This window comes from Pan paniscus, chromosome 5 (genome assembly GCF_029289425.2).
Source record: "Pan paniscus chromosome 5, NHGRI_mPanPan1-v2.0_pri, whole genome shotgun sequence".
In the NCBI taxonomy this organism is placed as follows: domain Eukaryota; kingdom Metazoa; phylum Chordata; class Mammalia; order Primates; family Hominidae; genus Pan; species Pan paniscus.
In genome coordinates this window covers 105,370,427-105,395,140 of record NC_073254.2, presented here as the reverse complement: position 1 = coordinate 105,395,140, position 24,714 = coordinate 105,370,427, and the positions used below count along the sequence as shown (strand labels likewise).

At 39.5% G+C, this 24,714-nt stretch overlaps 2 pseudogenes; both read right to left on the bottom strand.

Moving 5' to 3' along the window:
- Positions 1 to 17,885: 17,885 nt before the first annotated feature.
- On the bottom strand, positions 17,886 to 19,203 carry LOC100976038 (keratin, type I cytoskeletal 18-like; annotated as a pseudogene).
- LOC103786831 (importin subunit alpha-3-like) lies at positions 19,203 to 20,871 on the bottom strand (annotated as a pseudogene).
- Between the last annotated feature and the right edge of the window lie 3,843 nt (positions 20,872 to 24,714).

The window sequence follows — 24,714 nt, the reverse complement described above, 5'->3', positions numbered from 1 at the left end:
ATCCTGAAGAACTTCCCCAACCTAGCAAGGCAGGCCAACATTCAAATTCAGGAAATACAGAGAACACCACAAAGATACTCCTAGAGAACAGCAACCACAAGACACATAATTGTCAGATTTACCAAGGTTGAAATGAAGGAAAAAATGTTAAGCACAGCCAGAGAGAAAGGTCGGCTTACTCACAAAGGGAAGCCCATCAGACTAACAGCAGATCTCTCAGCAGAAACTCTACAAGCAGAAGAGAGTGGGGGCCAATATTCAACATTCTTAAAGAAAAGAATTTTCAACCCAGAATTTGATAGCCAGCCAAACTAAGCTTCATAAGTGAAGGAGAAATAAAATACTTTGCAGACAAGCAAATGCTGAGAGACTTTGTCACCACCAGGCCTGCCCTAAAAGAGCTCCTGAAGGAAGCACTAAGCATGGAAAGGAACAACTGGTACCAACCACTGCAAAAACATACAAAATTATAAAGACCACTGATGCTATGAAGAAACTGCATGAATTAATGGGCAAAATAACCAGCTAACATTATAATGACAGGATCAAATTCACACATAACAATATTAACCTTAAATGTAAATGGGCTAAATGCCCCAATTAAAGGACACAGACTGGCAAATTGGATAGAGTCAAGACCCATCAGTGTGCTGTATTCAGGAGACCCATCTCATGTGCAGAGACACACATAGACTCAAAATAAAGGGATGGGAAAGAACTACCAAGCAAATAGAAAGCAAAAAAAAAAAAAAAAAAAAAAAAAAAAAAAAAAAAAAGCAGAGGTACTAGTCTCTGAGTCTCTGATAAAACAGACTTTAAACCAACAAAGATCAAAAGAGACAAAGAAGGCCATTACATAATGGTAAAGCGATCAATTCAATAAGAAGAGCTAACTATCCTAAATATATATGCACCTAATAAAGGAGCACTCAGATTCATAAAGCAGTCCTTAGAGACCTACAAAGAGACTTAGACTCTCACACAATAATAATGGGAGACTTTAATACCCCACTGTCAATATTAGACAGATCAACGAGACAGAAGGTTAACAAGGATATCCAGGACTTGAACTCAGCTCTGCACCCAGAGGGCCTAATAGATATCTACAGAATTCTGCACCCCAACTCAACAGAATATCCATTCTTCTCAGCACCACATTGCACTTACTCTAAAATTGACCACATAATTGGAAGTAAAGCACTCCTCAGAAAATGTAAAAGAACAGAAATCATAACAAACTGTCTCTCAGATCACAGTGCAATCAAATTAGAACTCAGGATTAAGAAACTCACTGAAAACCACTCAACTACATGGAATCTGAACAACCTGCTCCTGAATGACTACTGGATAAATAACGAAATGAAGGCAGAAATAAAGATGTTCTTTGAAACCAGTGAGAACAAAGACACAACATACCAGAATCTCTGGGAAGCATTTAAAGCAGTGTGTAAAGGGAAATTTATAGCACTAAATGCCCACAAGAGAAAGCAGAAAAGATCTAAAATTGACACCCTAACATCACAATTAAAAGAACTAGAGAAGCAAGAGCAAACAAATTCAAAAGTTAGCAGAAAGCAAGAAATAACTAAGATCAGAGCAGAACTGAAGGAGATAGAGACACAAAAAACCCTTCAAAAAATCAACATATCCAGGAGCTGGTTTTTGAAAAGATCTACAAAATTGATAGACCACTAGCAAGATTAAAAAAGAAGAAAAGAGAAGAATCAAATAGATGCAATAAAAAATGATAAAGGGGATATCACCACTGATTCCACAGTAATGCAAACTACCATCAGAGAATACTATAAACACCTCTATGCAAATAAACTAGAAAATGTAGAAGAAATAGATAAATTTCTGGACACATAGACCCTCCCAGGACTAAACCAGGAAGAAGTTGAATCTCTGAATAGACCAATAGCAGGGTCTGATATTGAGGCAATAATTAGTAGCCTACCAACCAAAAAAAGTCCAGGACCAGATGGATTCACAGCTGAATTCTACCAGAGGTACAAATAGGAGCTGGTACCATTCCTTCTGAAACTATTCCAATCAATAGAAAAAGAGGGAATCCTCCCTAACTCATTTTATGAGGCCAGCATCATCCTGATCCCAAAGCCTGGCAGAGACACACACACACACAAAAGATAATTTTAGACCAATATCCTTGATGAACATCCATGCAAAAATCCTCAATAAAATACTGGCAAACCAAATCCAGCAGCACATCCAAAAGCTTATCCACCAAGATGAAGTCAGCTTCATTCCTGGGATGCAAGGCTTGTTCAACATACACAAAGCAATAAATGTAATCCATCACATAAACAGTACCAACGACAAAAAACACATGATTATCTCAATAGATGCAGAAAAAGCTTTTGACAAAATTCAACATGCCTTCACACTAAAAACTCTCAATAAACTAGGTACCAGTGGAACATATCTCAAAATAATAAGAGCTGTTTATAACAAACCCACAGCCAATATCATACTGAATGGGCAAAAACTGGAAGCATTCCCTTTGAAAACCAGCACAACACAAGTGTGCCCTCTCTCATCACTCCTATTCAACATAGTGTTGGAAGTTCTGGCCAGGGCAATCAGGCAAGAGAAAGAAATAAAGCGTATTCAGTTAGGAAAAGAGGAAGTCAAATTGTCCCTGTTTGCAGATGACATGATTGTATATTTAGAAAAACCCATTGTCTCAGCCCCAAATCTCCTTAAGCTGATAAGCAACTTCAGCAAAGTCTCAGGATACAAAATAAAAGTGCAAAAATTACAAGCATTCCTATACACCAATAACAGACAGAGAGCCAAATCATGAGTGAACTCCCATTTACAATTGCTTTAAAGGAATAAAATACCTAGGAATCCGACTTACAAGGGATATGAAGGACCTCTTCTAGGAGAACTACAAACAACTGCTCAATGAAATAAAAGAGGACACAAACAAGTGGAAGAACATTCCATGCTCATGGATAGGAAGAATCAATATTGTGAAAATGGACATATTGCCCAAGGTAATTTATAGATTCAATGCCATCCCCATCAAGCTACCAATGACTTTCTTCACAGAATTGGAAAAAAACTACTTTAAAGTTCCTATGGAACCAAAAAAGGGCACGCATTGCCAAGAGAATCCTAAGCAAAAAGAACAAAGCTGGAGACATCACGCTCCCTGACTTCAAACTGTACTACAAAGCTACGTAACCAAAACAGCATGGTACTGGTACCAAAACAGATATATAGACCAATGGAACAGAACAGAGGCCTCAGAAATAACACCACACATCTACAACCATCTGATTTTTGACAAACTTGATAAAAACAAGAAATGGGGAAAAGATTCCCTATTTAATAAATGGTGCTGGGAAAACTGGCTAGCCATATGTAGAAAGCTGAAACTGGATCCCTTTCTTACACCTTATACAAAAATTAATTCAAGATGGATTAAAGACTTAAATGTTAGAGATATAATCATACAAACCCTAGAAGAAAACCTAGGCAATACCATTCAGGACATAGGCATGGGCAAGGACTTCATGACTAAAACACCAAAAGCAATGACAACAAAAGCCAAAATAGACAAATAGGATCTAATTAAACTAAAGAGCTCCTGCACAGCAAAAGAAACTATCATCAGAGTGAACAGGCAACCTACAGAATGGGAGAAAAGTTTTGCAACCTACCCATCTGACAAAGGACTAATATCCAGAATCTACAAAGAACTTAAACAAATTTACAAGAAAAAACAAACAACCCCATCAAAAAGTGGGCAAAGGATATGAACAGACACTTCTCAAAAGAAGACATTTATGCAGCCAACAGATATATGAAAAAATGATCATCATCACTGGTTATCAGAGAAATGCAAATCAAAACCACAATAAGTACCATGTCATGCCAGTTTGAATGGCGATCATTAAAAAGTCAGGAAACAACAGATGCTGGAGAGGATGTGGAGAAATAGGAACACTTTTACACTGTTGGTGGTAAATTAGTTCAACCATTGTGGAAGACAGGGTGGCGATTCCTTAAGGATCTAGAACTAGAGATACTATTTGACTCAGCAATCCCATTACTGGGTATATACCCAAAGTATTATAAATCATGCTACTATAAAGACACTTGCACATATATGTTTATCGCGGCACTATTCACAATAGCAAAGACTTGGAACCAACCCACATGTCCATCAGTGATAGCCTGGATTAAGAAAATGTGGCATATATACACCATGAAATACTATGCTTCCATAAAAAAGGATGAGTTCATGTCCTTTGCAGGGACATGGATGAAGCTGTAAGCCATCATTCTGAGCAAACTATCACAAGGTCAGAAAACCAAATAGCACATGTTCTCACTCATAGGTGGGAAATGAACAATGAGAACACTTGGACACAGGGTGGGGAACATCACACACTGGGGCTTATCACGGGGTGGGGGGCTGGGGGAGGGATAGCATTAGGAGAAATACCTAATGTAAATGACAAGTTGATGGGTGCAGCAAACCAACATGGCACATGTATACCTGTGTAACAAACCTGCACGTTGTGCACATGTACCCTACAACTTAATGTATAAAAATATATATATACACATATATATACACATATATATATACACACTCATATATATATATATATATATATATATATATATATATATATATATGGATTCCAGAGCCCACTCTCAGACCATGCTCACTCAGTTTGTCCTGGTGTAGGTATCAGTGTGTCAATGTTCAAAATCTCTAAGGCCACTCAAAGGCATGCCCCTGACTGAGAAACATTGAGTTAGAAATTCTACAAAAGCCATGAATATCAACATGCCATTGGTGTCAGGCTGATAAATTATTGATGAAAATGAAAAGGTGTGAATCTTAAGGACTGATTAAAAGCTGACGTTGGCCTTGAATTCAAGTCTTTCAAAGCATATTTCAGACATGTTCACAAATTACCATGATTAGTTGAGGTGGGAAGGCCCAAGTGTGACTAATTTGGATATGTTTACTTTTCTAATGTATGCATTCTTCCTAATATATTGAACTATTAGATTGTTATGTGTCAAAGTGTAATGGACCCACAATCACCATAAGTGAATTATAAACCCCCTTAAAAGATTTTGAAAATAACATGTGTTGAAATTGAATTGACACAAACCACCAGTGGATCATTTGGAATCTCTCTGAGGCCCATGGCACAATCAAACACACACAGTGTAACTACTTGGGATTGCTCTCTAAGATTCCTAATAGCTCCATCCTGAGCAATTCCTCTCCATTTGGTGGCGTGGCTGGTCACATGGATGGAGGCCATTCACAACTGCACGTGGTCCTCATTAGCACTTCATTGCTCTCCATCGCAAAGTCTAATACTTGCTTGATTAATTGGATGCCATCAGCAGCCTTGGAGTGGACTTACTGAGAAGGTGAGACCACTAAATGAAGGCTGAAGGTGCCATGGTGTAGCATAAAGTTTCTGTTTAGGATATTTCTGTTTTATGATGACTGGAATTGAATGTGTGGACTTTCCCCTAGAGTAGTAGGTACCTGTTTAATGATTCCCCTTGCTTAATATAATGGGAAAACACCTTTTCCATTTAAAAATTTACTTTTTGAGAATTGTTAGAGCGTATGGTGAAAAGGTAGAAGTTTACTTTCTTTGAGTGGTGAGTGGGGAGATAAGCAAAACTATTTTTGCCATTTTTGCCGCCTTCACCAATGATTTGACAGTTCATGTAGATTATGAAAAACGGAGAGTTTGGAATTTGGTAAGTTTTAAATAATTTTATATAAAGGGATACTTCAGAGAGCCTATGTAGTTTAAAAGTATCCCTGGTATAAAAAGGGGAATTAGATTTTCCAATCATGGGGGTAAAGTAATTAGACTGTGGTGTCCTGGAAAAGCTCAGGATGTATCTAACTATATTAATAAGTAGTAGTAGATTGCATTTGAGAGGCACATGTGATTTAGCAGTAAAACAAAAGTGGATATTGCTTGGAAATACCTGCCAACCAGCAGCTGGCTGGTTTGGGGATGTAATAACCACAAGCCACACGGTGTTTGGGCACACATGGGTAACAATGCTGTGTGCATGATGGAAAGTTTCAGGCTCCCAGGGGTGTATGTGCTGCTGGCTTCAGTGGGGGATGAGCTGGGTCTCAGATGGGACAAGATTGCAGGCCTAGGTCCCAAGATGCTCTGAAAGTAAAATAAATCTAAATCTTGAATTCTCACCCCCAAGGTGGTAAATATTTGTTGTTGGTGGGCAAAAAAATTTTTACTTTTGCTTTTAGTATATGAAGTACGACTATACATACAGTACATAAAAACGTACTGCAAATCTGTGGTATTAAAATTTCATTTCATTGGGGAGGGCATAAGAAAAAAAAGCGTAAGAAAAGCTGGTGAGGGAGGAATAATGAGAAGAAAAAGTTTAGGTACATTACTTTAAATAAAGGGGAAAAGTTATCCCTGACAACACCATCTGAACAAGTCCAGACATTTCCATTGTGTGGAATGTTCTTTCCGAGTTCATATCAAGAAAAGCAGAGGCCCATGGCAGGGACGTCATCAGACTCTCCTGAACAGCACTGCTGTTTCCTTCCTGGCAGCCCCAGTGATGTTCTGTGTACGTGTGGACCAATGACTTGGAATAGGGTCTTCACTTAGGGCCTTTTTGTAAAAAATAAAAAGTATGTGCTATGCCTTTCCACCTCCCTGCATCCCAGAAGATTGTTAGAAATGGTGACGGTGCTTCTTAACCTGGAGGTTGTTAAATTAAGTTTAGTCTACAGCTGCCTCCTTATATATTTTAAATTCAGCCTAAAGTTTTCTCTGTATAAAATGAACTGTAATCTAACTGGATGTGTAAACAGGCTATAACCTACTCTTGCGCCAGTCAATGAGTTTCGACCAATCAAAGACGGCCAACTGTTTAAACCGCGTTCAAATAAGCACACACTAACTAAAGCACACACCAAGCTGTAACCAGTCTGGCTGTTTCTGTACCTCACTTCCATTTTCTGTATGTCACTTTCCTTTTTCTGTCCATAAATTTTCTTCGACCATGTGGCAGTGCTGGAATCTCTCTGAATGTATTCTGGTTTGGGGACTGCCCAATTCCTGAATGTTTTTTTGCTCAATTAAACCATGTTAAATGTAATTTGTCTAAGGTTTTCCTTTTAGCAGGTGACTGAGTGAAACCCAGAATGATGTTGCCAGGCCTCATTAGCTCCTGGTGTACAGAGGTCACAGGAACAGCCAGAATCCGTGTCTTCTGGTTCCTACTGGCACCTACTCATGAGGGACCACAGGGCCTCTCTTATCCCTTTTTAGTTATTTCTGGGAGGCCCTAATGTGTTTCTCTCTATGCTTGTGGGACCCAAGTGTCTCATATTTTTCTTCTCCAGAGACTCTGTTGGTGTCCACTGCTCACAGGGTAGTTAAGGGAGGGATCTTGCCCTTGCCCTTCTGCTGATGTGTCCACCCCAAAGGATCACAGGGTCCCCCTGCCATTCACTGCAGCTCCAGAGCTCCCTTAGAGAAGGAAGGTCCTTCCCTCCTCAGGGTCCAGTGGAGCCTCTCAGGTGGGGCTGGAGTGGATGCTATGTCCTTCCTTACATTATCCTCATCTTCTCTGTCTCTCTTCCATATTCTTAACGTAAGATGACTGTCTTCTCATGGGATCCCTGTGTCCCTATGTCAATGAGCTCATCCATATGACACTGGGTGAGGGAATACCTCTGGCTCCACATCCAGCCCCATGTCAGTTTAGGCTCCACAAGGACCATCCAGCTACAACTGCATAATAATTATCAGTTGATGAGTAGTGTAAAAGTGAGCAGTGGTTCATGAACAGTGGCATGCTTTTTGCTTGAAGGGAACTCATTCATTTATTAACATTCAGCCTCAAATTCCCAGCATTTTCATAGGTTGTTCTTGATAAATACCCTGGCACATTTAGAAACTGTAAACACCTAGATAAAAGGAAGAGGAAAATAAATATCTGGGAACTTTTAACAGAGCATGAGAGACATGTTTAAAGAGTGACAGGGTGGAGCCTGGGTGGAAGACACACCCTGGGAAGGACTGACAAAGGAAGGTGAGCTGTCAGGCAACCTCACAGTATCAGGAGAATTAACACTGCAAATCGAAAACAGGTCCACGCGCCTCAGGCGTTGAGCACACATGGGTCTAAAAATCTTTTGTCTCATGATTTTTAACTCTACAGCAAAGTTTATTAGAAGATTTTCTTCAATTTCATAAAGAAAATTAAAAGTTGGGTTTTCTTTACGATAGTCATCTTTTGTACCAGCTCTGCTCTAATACATCTCTGTGGAAGTACAGGGTTATTTATACATTGGCTTCTTACTTTCTTTAATTATGAAATTCACCTGTTTGCTTAAGAACAGGAGAGAACTATGATGAAACTAAAGGGAATAAGGAAGTAGGTACTGGAAAGAGTGAATGTAGTTTGCCTATTTCCAAGAGTGATATTATATACCTATGTATAGCTCTCTGTCGTTTCAATCTCTATCTATAATCATAAACAGTAAAGGCATTGACATGTCAGAACAGATATCTCTGTAGGTACAAATCATTAACCTTTTATTTGCTAGATTATGGGGTTGCTGGAAAGGAAGAGGACTCTTAAAGGAAAGTTGAAGAAATATTTCAACTTTTTAACAACTGGTACAACCATTTTAGTGAATACTAGGTTAGCACTAGCTCTGACTTTTCCTTTAATTAGCTTTGGTTTGTTTATTTTGATTTTGGAAGGAGCTGGGGGCAGGAGATGAAAATGATGACAGGTTTTGTTTTTTCTCTACACTAGAAATATGGGTAAGGATGGAAATTTAGAGAGACCCTGGACTGGGTGAATATGCCAGAGCCAAGGAAACTTTTGCAAGGCAAATGGCATTGCTATTGGAGGTATCCTGATTTTAAAAGTTGTTTGCAAGGGTGATTTATTTGCAAAAAGGTACTTCAGGAAAGGTTTTTAAAAAGTCTTTGCTGTTGTAGGCCACCCTAACAGTGTAAAATTTCCTAGGATTAGGTATGATTTCCAGACTTACTGTTTAGTTATTAAAAGACTCACTGGTCTTTTTAAGAGGGTCAATGGAATTAAAAAAAATATGGGTAAGGCCTTTTTACACTCTATTTACTTCAAACAGACCAGATATGCCAAGAAAATGTTCACAAGTCTGTATCTTACAAGACAGACAGATTTGAGCTGGCTGGACCTGTAATGTTTATCATTTTGCTGTTTTTATGTTGCTGCTCCTCATGGTGGGCTCCTATCATACTTTTTTTCAGAGTAGTAACACAAAGCTATTTTTCATTTGTAAACTTCAATTAAATCTGAGAGATTCAAAAGTATAATGATATTTCTTTTTACAGAATTGTACTGTGAATCCTAGTCCCCAGCAATCCCATAACCTAGCATATATATGCTTTTGGTTAGAAATAGAACGGAAGTATTATTCATGGTCCAATTAAGGTAAGAGACATTCTATTCCTTTTGCTGTAGTACACAGTGAGGCCCAGCCTATGAAGAGTGGTTCAAATAATAAGATTTTCTTTTGTGGGCCATCTACCCTCTTAGCATCCAATCTACATTCATACTTTCCCCCCCAAATCATCATTTCTGTCAAAAGTTAGCTTTCCCCATTTAAATTCAACCAAGTGAGTGCCCCGTACTTGGAATCCCTTAAGTTTGTACCATATCAAATTGTGATTATAGATTACTCAGTAGACTTTATTTTGAAGAAATGAATCTTCCTATAGAACTTCATTTATTTATTCATTGATTCATTCAACAAGTATTTCCTGGGCGTCTGTTATGTACACTATGTCTCTTATATAGGGGGGTTGAATACTTATTGGATGAATGAATTAATAAATATCATGTTGTTTGTTGGTGCTGAGCATCCAGCAATAACTAGCTTACTGATCTCGTGGGGGTTACAATTTAGTGGGCAAAGAAGATAGATATTAAAAACTATATATGTAATGTAATTAATATTTACATTACCTATTTGATTATAACTAATTATTTAGTTATTACTGGAGGAGCTACCAAGGAAAAGCATATGGCGTGCTGAGAATGTTGGAGAGGAGGCCCTAACCTAGTATAGGGAGTGAGGACTGGTACCTGTGAGGAAGTGTCATTTTAAGATGAGACCTGAAGATGAGTAGACATCACGCTGATAAAATTTCAGTGGGGAGGATTTACAGCTCTTCAAACATTGTGAAATCTTTACATCTCCTGAGTTCAGCACATTGCCTTGTACTACATAGGCACTCAATAATGAGAATAAATAAATCTAAAATTTAATTTAATTTATTAATTGAAATAGTTTTCTGTTTCATGGGTTTAGGCATGGGGTCAGGTGGGTGCCAAGGAAGTGGTGTCAGGGTAGGGAAGAATTTCCTACAGCATCCTCTGCAAATATCACTGTCTGTCTTCAGAGTCCTCCCTCACTACTGCCTAATTTTCCCTCAGCAGGTATCCAGAGCTGCCTCTTCAGTCAAACTGAGTCCATTGGCACAAACTTCCTCAATTTCCTATGTCCACTCTGCAAACTTCCTTTCTCTGCCTTCAGCCTCCTCTGATCTTATCACTAATCCTGGAAGACAAGGCATCTCTTCTCCCCAGACTGATTTTCCCACCTGTGCACTTGATCCAATCCTCTTGGCCCTTTTCAGGACTGTGTTCAAACTGTTGACTCAAAAGAAATCCTCTCTTTTGCTTATGTCCTTGGTGGAATTTGGCTCTGTTGGCCATGTTTTATTCCAGCCTTGGAGTGTCTTTTTGTGATGACACAGATCCTTGGTCCTCCTTCAGCTGGTGAATATTCTGTTATTCTCAGTCACTTTTCTTGGCTTCTCTTCCCACACTTGCCCCTAAAATGTTGGGAGATGACCAGGCTGTATCCTCTGCCTTATTTTCTCCATGCTTCCCGAGAGATCTTACTTATTCTTCTGGTTCAGACTGCCACTGATAAGCATCTGGCACCCAAATCCATAGCTCCAGTCCAGGCTTCATTCCTAGTCTCCAAAATGATTTATTTAACTGCCTTCAGTTTATCCTGACTTGTATTTTGTACAGTTGCTTCAAATTTGTTATGTCCAAAATGGAGCTCATTTTCCCCCCCACAAACCAAACATGTTCTTCCTATTGTATTGTCTCCCTTGGTATAAAACACTGCCTTATGCAACTGGAAAACTGACAGTCTTCTGTGACTCTGCCTTTCTCTTTTTTTCCCCAAAACCTAATTTAAGAACAAGTCAAAATCTCTCCTTTATACCCCTCCTATTCATCTCTTCTGCTGCTGATTTACTTTAGGCTTTCCTAATTTCATACCTGGATTATTGCAGCAGCTTCTGAGACCTCTTCCTTTAATCTTGCAGGTCTCCAATCCATTCTCCTTGCTGCTGTTAGAGTGTTCTTTCCTAGATAGAAATCCAGTCATGTCTCTATTACTTTAACCTCTTCCCTGAGTCTTCACAGCTAAGAATAAATTCCAGGCTCTTTAGATGGCTTTTAAGGTGCTTCATATCTGGACCTTGCCCACTTCTCTGGTTTTACCTTTTTTTAAAAAATGTCCCAACATATGCTGTAGTTCCTCATATCATTTTACACCTCCATGTTCTGCACCTGTGTTTTCCTTCATCTGAAAAGCTGGTTTCTCTTTACCATGTAAAGAATTGGGCCCTCCTTAGTATTTGGTGCAAGGACCAAGCATTTCTCATATGGAGGTATACATGGACATCTGTATGTGTGAGATTGATATCATTCACTCATATACACCCAGGACATAAATCACCCAACGAATTTAAGGGTTGGGGAGGGAAATGTACACATTATACTACTTTTTAGTGTCTTTGGTTATGTGTATATCATCCTTGAATTATCAGGAACAGCAACACAAGAGTCCTAACACTTTGGTTAGGAATGCTTTCACTAGGAGGTCCACAGTAAAAACTGATGGTCGAGCAATTGCCTGACATCAGGCTTTCGTAGCTCAATGATTCCAGGGTGGGGGTGGGCTGATAGCTGGGAGAGTGCTATGCATAAAGCTGTGAGACAGGCCCCAAAGAAGAGTAAATTAAAAATAGAAGGCCTTGGGTCTGCTGTTGATTTCCTCATTCAACATCTTAGAATATTGGTTGAGTGCAGTGCCACCTAGCCATCGGGTATCAAATACCTATGGTAGCAAGGCAACGAGTAGAAGTTGGATCTTCCTGGCTAGTCTGTTCTGTGTCTCTTATTTTGGCAAAGTGAATCTACAGGTAAAAGGGCAAGTTTATTATCTTAAAGCTATTCCTTGTTATTTCTCTTCGTGAAGATGAACGAAAAAGTGGCATGAAAAGAAAACAGATACATCTTCAAGTCTGAGGACACGCAGGCTCCTGGGAAAAAGTCTGTTTCATGACTGTGAGAATGACTGCTGAACCTCAAGAAAGCCCTAGAAGTATACTTGGTGTTTTTTTCTAGTTGATAGAGTGAAAGGCAGTTGGGATAGAGATGAAAGCCATGTTAAATAGAATAGAAGGCTTGACTCTTTCTAAGTATGTAGTGCAATTTGCTAACAAAACCACTTATTTATTTTAGTAAAACCATAGGTTTAGCCAGACTTTGGTTTTATAGGTTTAACATAATTTCAGCATCATTTATTATAATCTAGCTCTTAAGGTTTTTGACCTTAAGAATCTTGAGAAGAAATAAAGTAGAAAATATATTGGACATATAAAAAGTGGAGATGAAATTTTCAGTGGAAATGTAACAATAAAGAGTAAGTTGGAGGCAGATTTCAACTTTGTTCTCAAATTAATTTTAGTCTGAGAGACTTTTTAGAGTAACAAACCTATTTTCTTGGCTGTGTAAAATGTCAAACTCTAGGCAGGCAGTCACACTTCCTAATCCTGTTGGGTTTCCTCCCTTAAATAGAAAAGAATAAGCCAGGGGACTTGGTAGGCTGCTCTGGAGAATAATTTTAAATTAGTGTGACTTTGAAGTAGAGCTCCTGTTGATCCCACTAAATCTCTACTAGAGGAGAATAGCCACCACCTAATTGCTGAGGTTTACAGTGTTACACAGCAAAAACACCATTTGTTAGAATGACTTGAGAAAAATCTGCTCTTGCCATCAATGCTCTTTCTTGGCAGCTCAATACTTAGATCCCTTGCATCAGGGCTCTAACCTGCCCTGTTGTAGAGGTTCCGTTTACTCCATCCAGATGGAGAATCTTGCTTGTCAAAGGAATCTCAGGTCCACCTAGCTTCTCTCTCAGCAATCCATTTATAGGTCTAGAAAAGCCAACTATTTCCTCATCTCTGTGCTGAAGCAATATAGGGTTTTTGAACTCTATACTGCAGACATGAAACCACATTAAATTGATTCTATAGTGTTTTTTTGTTGAAGGATTTTTTTAAAAATTATTCTTTGAGTTCTGGGATACATGTACAGAATGTGCAGGTTTGTTACATAGCTTACACGTGCCATGGTTGTTTGCTGCACCTGTCGACCCATCATCTACATTAAGTATTTCTCTTAATGCCATCCCTCCTCTAGCCCCCAACCCTCTGATAGGCCCCATTGTGTGATGTTCCCCTCCCTGTGTCCGTGTATTCTCATTGTTCAACTCTCACTTATGAGTGAGAACATGCGGTGTTTGGTTTTCTGTTCCTGTGTTAGTTTGCTGAGAATGATGGTTTCCAGCTTCATCCATGTCCCTGCAAAGGACATGAACTCATCCTTTTTCATGGCTGCATAGTATTACATGGTGTATATGTGCCACATTTTCTTTTCTTTCTTTTTCTTTTTTTTAACATTGCTTTAAGTTTTAATGTTTATTTCCCCAAGACAGCCTAGCCTGCACTTTACTTGGATACATTTTACAAGCTAGTTTTCTGCTGCTTCTAGTTTTAAACTTTAACCATTATTCTGATGACAAGGAATGTTGCAAAAATACTCTAGTTCAACAAAGAGTTATGATCACAAAATAATTTTTATCTATTCTACAGTGTTTCAGAATTACCAGTTGATTTTTAAACACAAAGTAGATATAGATGCTAATGGTGGCTAATCTGGTATGTTTCTTATAGCAAACTGTTGTTCATGCAGCACTTGTGCTCAAAGGGGAAGGCACAGGATTTCTTACAATGAGCCACCTAGTTCTTTTTGTACAAATTAATTTATGTCACATTTAACTTAGTGTGCATAACATCAAAACTGAGGTATTATTCCGATTTATAAAAACCACTTGCATAACTTTTATGCAAGTTTTAAAAATACAAAGTTTTCTCCCTAAAGGGGCTCAAAATAGATTGTTCATGGTTGCCTACATCTAAGATAAAAAGATTCTGAAACAATGGAACAGATTAGGCATATTATTAAAGGTGTTCAAACCATTACTTGATTTGTACATCTCCTCAAACCTCTTCATTGGTCTTTATTCAGCAGTACATATACACCAAATTCCATTTTAGAAGTTTCCATGTCATTTTCATAGAAAAGAAAGTTTGAAAACAAGTAACATTTAAACACAGCATGGTATTCTACCACAGCTGAAACTTTTTTTTCTTCTTCTTTACAGGACTCAACAAAACCTAAAAATGAACTATGCTATAGATTTACCTCAGGCAAACATCTTTATGTTATCTCTGAAAATGAAAAAGATGGCCTTTTAAGCACATTTTACTGTTTTATACTATTATGGCAACTTGTGTACTGCAACACAGTCTACTTTGAGGGAAATTTATGATTTTTTTATGCAAAAATCTACACAAATTAGTTTTGTTGCTATGGAAAGTTTTTCATAGCATCAAACATTCATCTGGTGCAAATGCACAGGGAATCCTTCCTGTAAAGTTTCCTGACTTGAGAAGCAACTAAAAAAAGGCACACTAGGTAAATAAAAACTAAAAAAAAAAAAAAGGAGTTGGGTAGGGGGAAGGAGGTGGGAAAGGGGGAAATAGAAAACACAAGCTGTAGAGTAAACCAATGTCTGCTGCTAAACCAGTCTTTGTTTTCATGTCCAGTGTACATTAGCACTTATTATCTCATTTTGATGATTTACTAGGTTTGTTATCAGCCCCTGAAGGTGAATCAAGCTTACATGAGTTCACATACAGCACCACAACCACACTCTCATACAGAGTCACTCCAGTACTAGGAGTCTGCTTCATAAGTGACAAGTCCTAGATTTTAAAGACGAACCTGGCTCTCCATCACTGACCCAGACATTCATTCAACATTGTCCATTCACACATTGCTTCATAACAAGGCCTTGGCCTATTTTCCTTTGACTTATACAGGCAGCCTATTCTCTTTTATGCTTACAAGGTTGAAGATCACAGTACTGCACTTTCCCCTCAATTGATATAAAGCAAGTCAGTGTTCTTTCTCAGGCACTGATGATCTGTGACCTATAGCCCTTTTTACTTTGAACAACGTAAATAAGCATTCATGTGAAGTTTCCATTACATTTTGCCACTCATTCTCACTTGCACCCATTCTCCATCTTGACCTCATTTGGGCATTTTCTGTGATTTCAAATGAAATCTTCACATTTTATTTCCCTATTTATATTTAATGCAGCAGCAGATCCCACGAGCCAAGCTTGATGGATCAAAACTTTGTATATATACACACATGTATACACATATACATACATGTATATATCATACAGGCCCCAGTGTATGATGTTCCCCACCCTGTGTCCAAGTGTTCTCATTGTTCAATCCCCACCTATGAGGGAGAACATGCAGTGTTTGGTTTTCTGTCTTTGTGATAGTTTGCTGAGAATTATGGTTTCCAGCTTCATGAACTCATCCTTTTTTATGGCTGCATAGTATTCCATGGTGTGTGTGTGTGTATGTGTGTGTATATATATATATACACACACATACACACATATATATGTATATGTGTGCATATATATAGATGTATATATGTATATATATGTGTATACATGTGTGTATATATATCTCAGTGCTGCATTGTACCTAACTTCCATGACATCTTTCTAAAACTAGAACTCTTCTGTTGGTACATTGGCAGATGAATTGAAACCAAATGTTCCGCCTTGAATTGCCTCTGGAACAAGGCTAGGTTCTTCATCAATTATCATCTGAACAGACGAACTGATCAATGATCTCATAGGCCAATTTGTAGATGTCTTCATTTTCATGATTTTGAAGTTGTTTAATTTTCTCCAGCCCTCCATCTTCTTCTATAATATTGCCTGGCTGGGGCACGGCAGCTCAAGCCTGTAATCCTAGCACTTTGGGAGGCCGAGCCAGGCGGATCACGAGGTCAGGAGATCGAGACCATCCTGGCCAACGTGGTGAAACCCTGTCTCTTCTAAAAATACAAAAATTAGCTGGGCATGGTGGCATGTGCCTGTAATCCCAGCTACTTAGGAGGCTGAGACAGGAGAATTGCTTGAACCAGGGAGTCAGAGATTGCAGTGAGCCAAGATCGCATAATGGCACTCCAGCTTGGAGACAGAGTGAGACTCCGTCTGAAAAAAAAAAAAAAAAAAAAAGATTGTCCATGGTTTATGCCTTATCTTTGGCCATTTTTAGTATATTACTTAGTCCATTGAGTACTGCCTGCACAACTTGTGCATCTTTTTTTTTTTTTTGCCCCTGCATTTTTTTTTAAAATTATACTTTAAGTTCTAGGGTACAAGTGCACAATGTGCAGGTTTGATACATAGGTATACATGTGCCATGTTGGTTTGCTGCACCCATCAACTTGTCATTTACATTAGGTATTTCTCCTAATGCTATCCTTCCCCCAGCCACCGACCCCTCAACAGGCCCCGGTGTATGATGTTCCCCACTCTGTGTCCAAGTGTTCTCATTGTTCAATTCCCACCTATGAGTGAGAACATGTGGTGTTTGGTTTTCTGTCTTTGTGATAGTTTGCTGAGAATTATGGTTTCCACCTTCATGAACTCATCCTTTTTTATGGCTGCATAGTATTCCATGGTGTATATGTGCCACATTTTCTTAATCCAGTCTATCATTGATGGACATTTGGGTTGGTTCCAAGTCTTGGCTATTGTGAATAGTGCTGCAATAAACACACATGTGCATGTGTCTTTATAGTAGCATGATTTATAATACTTTGGGTATATACCCAGTAGTGGGATTGCTGGGTCAAATGGTATTTCTAGTTCTAGATCCTTGAGGAATCACCACACTGTTTTCCACAATGGTTGAACTAATTTACAGTCCCACCAACAGTGTAAAAGTGTTCCTATTTCTCCACATCCTCTCCAGCACCTGTTGTTTCCTGACTTTTTAATGATCGCCATTCTAATTGGTGTGAGATGGTATCTCATTGTGGTTCTGATTTGCATTTCTCTGATGACCAGTGATCATGATCATTTTTTCATGTGTCTTTTGGCTGCATAAATGTCTTCTTTTGAGGAGTGTCTGTTCATATCCTTTGCCCACTTTTTGATGGGGTTGTTTTTTTCTTGTAAATTTGTTTGAGTTCTTTGCAGATTCTGGAATGTTAGCCCTTTGTCAGATAGGTAGATGGCAAAAATTTTCCCCCATTCTGTAGGTTGCCTGTTCACTCTGATGATAGTTTCTTTTGCTGTGCAGTAGCTCTTTAGTTTAATTAGATCCCATTTGTCAATTTTGGCTTTTGTTGCCGTAGCTTTTGGTATTTTAGTCATGAAGTCCTTGCCCATGCCTATGTCCTGAATGGTATTGCCTAAGTTTTCTTCTAGGGTTTTTATGGTTTTAGGTCTAACATTTAAGTCTTTAATCCATCTTGAATTAATTTTTGTATAAGGTGTGACCTCTGAACTTTTTATTGGCCTTCTGTTCCCCAAAGGGTACCCTGCTTCTGCTGGCTTAATGTCTCAGAACTTTGGTGTCATTGTTTTCAGACACCACTTTGCCATCCACTATCTGGCAGGTGGTGGTCTTTTGGATGGTTTGCATGGAGTTACTGCTGTCCAGGGCATCACCAAGATTGAAGTCCTCACCATCTTCCAGCAGGCGGTGGTAGGTGGTGATCTCAGCCTCCAGCTTGACCTTGATGTTCTGCAGGGCCTCATACTCCTGGGCCTGGCCCTGTCCTTCTGCCTGGGTCTGTGCCAGCTCTGACTCCAGGTGTGGCCGGATCCTGTTGAGCTGCTCCATCTGCAGGGTGTAGCGGGCCTCCATCTCCCTCAGGCTGTTCTCCAAGATGGCCTTCAGATTTCTCATGGAGTCCAGGTCAATCTCCAAGGACTGTACTGTATGTCTCAGCTCCATAAGCATATCTCAGTAGCTCCAACCTCGGCAAGCTGCGTGGTGACCACTGTGGTGCTCTTCTGAATCTGCTGAGACCAGTACTTGTCCAGCTCCTCTCGGTTCTTCCGAGCCAGCTTGCCATATTGGGCCCAGTTTTCTGCCATGATCTTGGCGAGGTCCTGAGATTTGGGGGCATCTACCTCCACAGTCAACCCAGAGCTGGCAATCTGGGCTTGTACGCCTTTTACTTCCTCTTCACGGTTCTTCTTTATGAAGAGCAGCTCCTCCTTGAGGCCTCAATCTCTATCTCCAGCTGCAGCTGAGTGACATTGGTGTAATCAATGACCTTGCGGAGCTCATGGATGTCGCTCTCCACAGACTGGCACATGGCCAGCTCTGTCTCATACTTGACTCTCAAGTCATCAGCAGCAAGACAGGCATTGTCGATCTGTAGAACGATGTGGGCATTGTCCACAGTATTTGTGAAGATGAGCCCTCAGATCTTCCTCAATGGTCTTGAAGTAATGGCTCCAGTCTCTGACCTGGGGTCTCTCTTCTCCAGGCGCTCCCAGATATTGCTCTCCGGCTACCAATTCTCAGTCTCCAGGTTCCTCACTCTGTCCAGGTAGGAGGCCAGGAGGTCGTTCAGGCTTTGCATGGTCTCCTTCTCATTCTGGATGCCTCCCATTCCTGCCAGACCCCTGGCCATCCCTGTGGACAGGCCTCTGGACCCCATGCCACCCTGTAAGCTGGTGGAGTGGGACAGGGAGATCTGGGAACCAGAGCCCCCAGCGCCTGCATAGATGCTGGCCACGCGCTGACTGTCCAGGCGCCCCAGGGACTGGTAGTTGGTGGAGAAGGTGGAGCAGGTGGAGAAGGTGGAGCAAGTGTTGAAGCTCATGCTGTCTGGGGAGGAGAGTGAGAGGACAGGACTCAGGCTTTGCGGACGACCGCTTGTGCATCTTTTACAGTCAGCAAGTTGCAAAAAGGTGGGATAACATTCTGCTGGATAAGGTAAGCCACTTGATCTTTCCTTCCACTAACTTTTAAGTTATTTATGGCCCAAGCAGCTTCTTTCTGAGTGCCAAAATCCCCTTATCTTGTATTGTCACTGGTACAAGATTGACATCAATTACTGCCTGTACCTGCTGCTGACTTCCTGCAGTGATATTAGAGAGGAACCACACTGCTTCTTTATTGATTTTCTCTTTGGGATGTGTCAGGAGTGCTGGGAAGTGTAAAAGGGCATCACAGTTCAACACTACTTGTGTTTGCTCATCAGTTCCCGTAATAATGTTGCCCACAGCTCGAAGTGCAGCAGTCTGAATTTTAACTTCCTGGTGGCTGAGGAAGCCAAATGAGGAAATATTCCAGAGTCTGTTACCATCTGTATTTGATAATTGCCAGCATCAGTAAGGTAAGAGAGGAACAAGACTGTATCTACCAATATATTTACGTCTGTGTGATGAATTAAAACACAAAGGGCTGGAAGAATCTCCTGAATGGTTTCCATTGGTGGTGGTGGGTCTTTGTGGCGACATAAGTTGACCATAACCCAAGTAACATTTCTTAAGAATGTTGCATGTTCTCACTCATAGGTGGGAATTGAACAATGAGAACACTTGGACACAGGAAGGGGAACATCACACACTGGGGCCTGTCGTGGGGTGGGGGTGGGGGGAGGGATAGCATTAGGAGATATACCTAATGTAAATGATGAGTTAATGGGTGCAGCACACCAACATGGCACATGTATACATATGTAACAAACCTGCATGTTGTGCACATGTAGCCTAGAACTTAAAGTATATATATAAAAGAATGTTATAGGAATAGTTGGACTTATGAAGGAAAGTAAAGGTTTCACAACTCCAAGACTTATGACATAATCTCTACACTGGGGCCCATCACCTATGCTATTTCCCAATGCCCACACTGCTTGCTCACAGACATTCTGATGGGGTGAATGGAGAAGCCTTAGGAAAAGTGGCACAGCATTGGACTGGACTGAGCTACTGCTTGAGTTTGTTCAGAAGTTCCAAATGCAGTGTTTGTCAAAGCCCATGCAGCTTCAAACTGTAAACAAGGATTGTCATCTCTTTCAAGACAATGGACTAAAATAGCCAATATTCCAGATTTTATTAAGTCATCAATTGGTGGATTTCGATCACTGGATAAAAGCTTCCTGGCAGCTTGAACTGCACTTAATTGAATTCGTTGATTATCACTTGAAACATTTTGAACAATAGCTTCTAGAGAGTTACTTTGCACTCTATAATCACCATCAATATCAGACTCTTCACAGATATCTTCATGTGGTACATTCCTTCTCTTTAAGAGATGTTCATCTCTTTTATTCTTCCTTAATTTAACTCCAAGCTCCGCGGGATCCGCACCAACTACCGTGCCGCACTGACATTCCCAGGAACCTGGCGCCGCCTGAGCTGCTGTGTCTGCTGTGTCTGCTGTGCCCGCTACACCACCGCTTCCTTCTTCCACCGCCGCTTCCTTCTTCCTCCGCCGCTTCCTTCTTCCTCCGCCTCATCCTTCTTCCTCCGCCGCTTCCTTCTTCCTCCGCCGCATCCTTCTTCCTCCGCCGCATCCTTCTTCCTCCCCCGCTTCCTTCTTCCTCTGTCGCGGCCTTCTCCTCTCCCCGCCCCACCCCCAAACCTCAACAGCTGAGTTGGGGAGGCAGCGTCGATCTTGCCACATTTTCTTTATCCAGTCTATCATCGATGGGCATTTGTGTTGGTTCCAAGTCTTTGCTATTGTGAATAGTGCTGCAATAAACATACGTGTGCGTGTGTCTTTATAGTAGAAAAATTTATAATCCTTTGGGTATATACCCAGTAATGGGATTGCTGGGTCAAATGGTATTTCTGGTTCTAGATCCTTAAGGAATTGCCACACTGTCTTCCACAATGGCTGAATTAATTTACACTCCCACCAACAGTGTAAAAGCATTCCTATTTCTCCACATCCTCTCCAGCATCTGTTGTTTCCTGACTTTTTAATGATCGCCATTCTAACTGGCATGAGATGGTATCTCATTGTGATTTTGATTTGCATTTCTCTAATGACAAGTGATGATTAGGTTTTTTTCATATGTTTATTGGCCACATAAATGTCTTCTTTTCAGAAGCGTCTGTTCATATCCTTCACCCACTTGATTCTATAGTTTTTAATCTCCCTCCGGTGTCCAGTATGGCTTGCCTTCAGTTGGAGACGCAGAAGTCAGCACCTGAGGAGGCCTCTGGGCTTGCAGTGCTGGGTTTGCACTCAGATCATCCGGGCCTGATGACTGTATTCCCCTCAGGCTCGCTACAGACTGATGTGTACATCACAGGTGAATTGGTTTGTTTTCAGTGAGAAATATGCCTGGGAGAGGCTGGACACTTGAAAGTTGGCAAGTGCTTTCACTCCCTTAAAGTTGCTTGGCAGGTATGGAAGCACATACTCGAGATACAGAATCATAAAGAATTTTGTTTTGTTTGGAGGGTTTTTCTTCAGTCCTCAGACTTCCTTTTTTTTTTTTTAATTTAAATATTTCAGTTATTTTCCTCCTTGACAGAACTGAACAAACCTCGACAAATTCTTAACATTTAATTAAAGAGTTAGTTCACCTATGTTTTCTTCAGGTATGCTGATGCCACTAACAAGTTTAAAGATTTTGTTAACGTTTCATCAAGACTAAATAATTTTTTCCAGTGCTCTTCCTTTGGTTTTTGGGGTGGAGATACAAGCCTTCTGCAGATTGCTGAGGTCATTTGCCATGTGTTGCTTTCAACCCGTTTAACTTTTGGAATTCAGGGTTTTCTATCTCCCCATGTATTAACCATAGCCTGTCTTTGCAATAGTAATTAAAGTGAATGATAGTATATTTTGTTTTGAAAATTTCACATCACAACCAGCAATAATAAGATACAAAAAACAGGCCAGAAAATATCTGCCTTAGAATAATTGTAAAATGATTTAAAAACTTTTTATTCGGGAACTCAAATGGGGTATTGAAACCTGTTAAAAGATATAATGGAAACAATATTGCACTTATAATGGCAAAATATGCAAAGTGTCAAAACACAGTTAAGAAAAACTATAAAACATCCAGAAAAACACAAAAGTGGACTTCATCAAATGGGAATGCACATCAAGCTTTTGGATAGAAAGACTAAACATCACAAAGTTGTCAATTATAAGTTAATCTATAAATGTAATATTATTCCAATAAAAGTATCATAAGGTTGTGTAAAAAGGAACAAAGAAGGAAGAATATACAGGAAAACTCTGAAAAAGAAGAACAATGAGAAGGATAAATTCTTTCAGATATTATTTAAAACTTAGTTAAAATATACAAAACATATTATAAAGTTGCCATAATTAAAGTACTGTAGTGTTTGCTCACAGAGAATGAGACAGAATAAAGCTCACTGCAAATGGGTATGGAGAATATGATACAAGCAGCATCTGAGTTCAGTAGGGGAAAAGATAGAATTTTGTTTATTTTGTTAATTTGAAATAATTTCAAACTTACCAAAAAAAAAACTTGCAAGAATAGTATAAAGAACCCTCAAATAATCTTTGGCAACATTTGCCAATTTTAAACATTTTGTCATATTTATTTTATCTCGCTGTCTCTTTCTTTACACACACACACACACACACACACACACATATTTTATGTATTTTTGGAATCATTTGAGAATAGTTGTATACATCATGCCCCTTTACCTGCTAATATGTCAGTGTATATTTCCTAAGAGCAAGAATATTCTCATATATATTCACAGTAGCGTGAATTATCAGTTTTGGGACATTCAATATCAACATAGCACTTTAATATACAACCCATATTCCAGTTCTGCCAATTCTCCCAATAATGTCCTTTACAGCATTTCCCCCCGCCCCCGCAAGTACAATATGGAAACTGGAACCATATATTGCTTTCAGTTGTCATATCTCTTTAGTTGCCTTTCTTTGTCTTTTTCCATTGCTGTATTGCTATATTTTGGAAAATACAGGCCAGATGGCACATCCAGACGGTGGAATGTTATTCAACACTAAAAAATGAGCTATCAAGCTGTGAAAAGACATGGGGGAAACTGAAATGCATATTACTAAGTGAAAGAAGCCAATTTGAATAGGGTACACACTGTATGATTCCAAGTATATGACATTCTAGAAAATCAAAACTATGGAGACAATAAAAAGATCAGTTGTTGCCATGGATTGGGATGGGGGAGGGATAAATAGAGCACACAGGATTTTTAGAGCAGTGGTACTACTTTGAATGATACTGCAATGATGAATACATGTCATTATTCATTTGCTCAAGCTCATGGGATATAAAACACTGATAAGATTTGGCTCTGTGTCCACACCCAAATCTCATGTTGACTTGTAATTCCCCACGTGTCAGGGGAGGGACCTAGTGGGAAGTGATTGGATCATGGTGGGGCAGACTTCCCCCATGCTGTTCTGGTGATAGTGATAAAGTTCTCTTAAGATCTCATGGTTTCAAAGTGTGGCACATCCCCCCTCACTCTCTCTCTTTCTCTCCTGCTCCACCTTTGTAAATATGTATGTGCTTCCCTTTTGCCTTCCGCCATGATTGTAAGTTTTCTGAGGCCTCCCAGTCATGGTTCCTGTTAAGCCTGCAGAACTATGAGTGAATTAAACCTCTTTTCTTTACAAATTACCTAGTCTTAGGTAGCTATTTATAGCAGTGTAAGAATGGACTAATGCAAATGCCAAGAGTGAACTCTAATCTAAAAATATGGACTTTGGGTGGTAATGATGTGTCAATGTTGGTTCATCTATTCTAACCAATGTACCACTCTGAGAGAAGAGGGTCTGTTGATAATAGGGGAGGCTAGGCGTGTGTTGGGGCACAGGGTATAAAGAAAATCTCTATACCTCCCTCTCAATTTTGCTGTGAACATAAAATAGCTCTTAAAAATAAAGTTTTTTTAATATAAAAAATCCATGACAGTAATTTTAGAGATTGACCCTCAAGTTTTGGTTTCTATGATGTTTCCTCATGATTAGATTTAGTTTTTACTTTATTTTGGTGGGAGATGAAATCCAAAATAGACAAGTGTTAGGATAACAGGGTAGCCATGTGGAAAAAGTACACATCAGGATAAATTCTAAATATATTTGAGATTTACCATAAAAATGAAGCTATACAATTATCAGATAAAAAACATGGATGAATTTCTCTATAACTTGGGAATGAGAAAAAAATTTTTATGATTCAAAATACATAAGCAATATGAGTTGATAAACATGAAACAAAAAATTGTTTTTGTGCTCCTGTCCCCCAAATAAAGTAAAACAGCAAGCTGGCAAAATATTTGCAACTTCTAGCACAGATAAAGGATTAATATTCTATTATTTCAATGGCTTCTAAATACAAAAAAAGACCAACAATTCTACAGAAAAATAA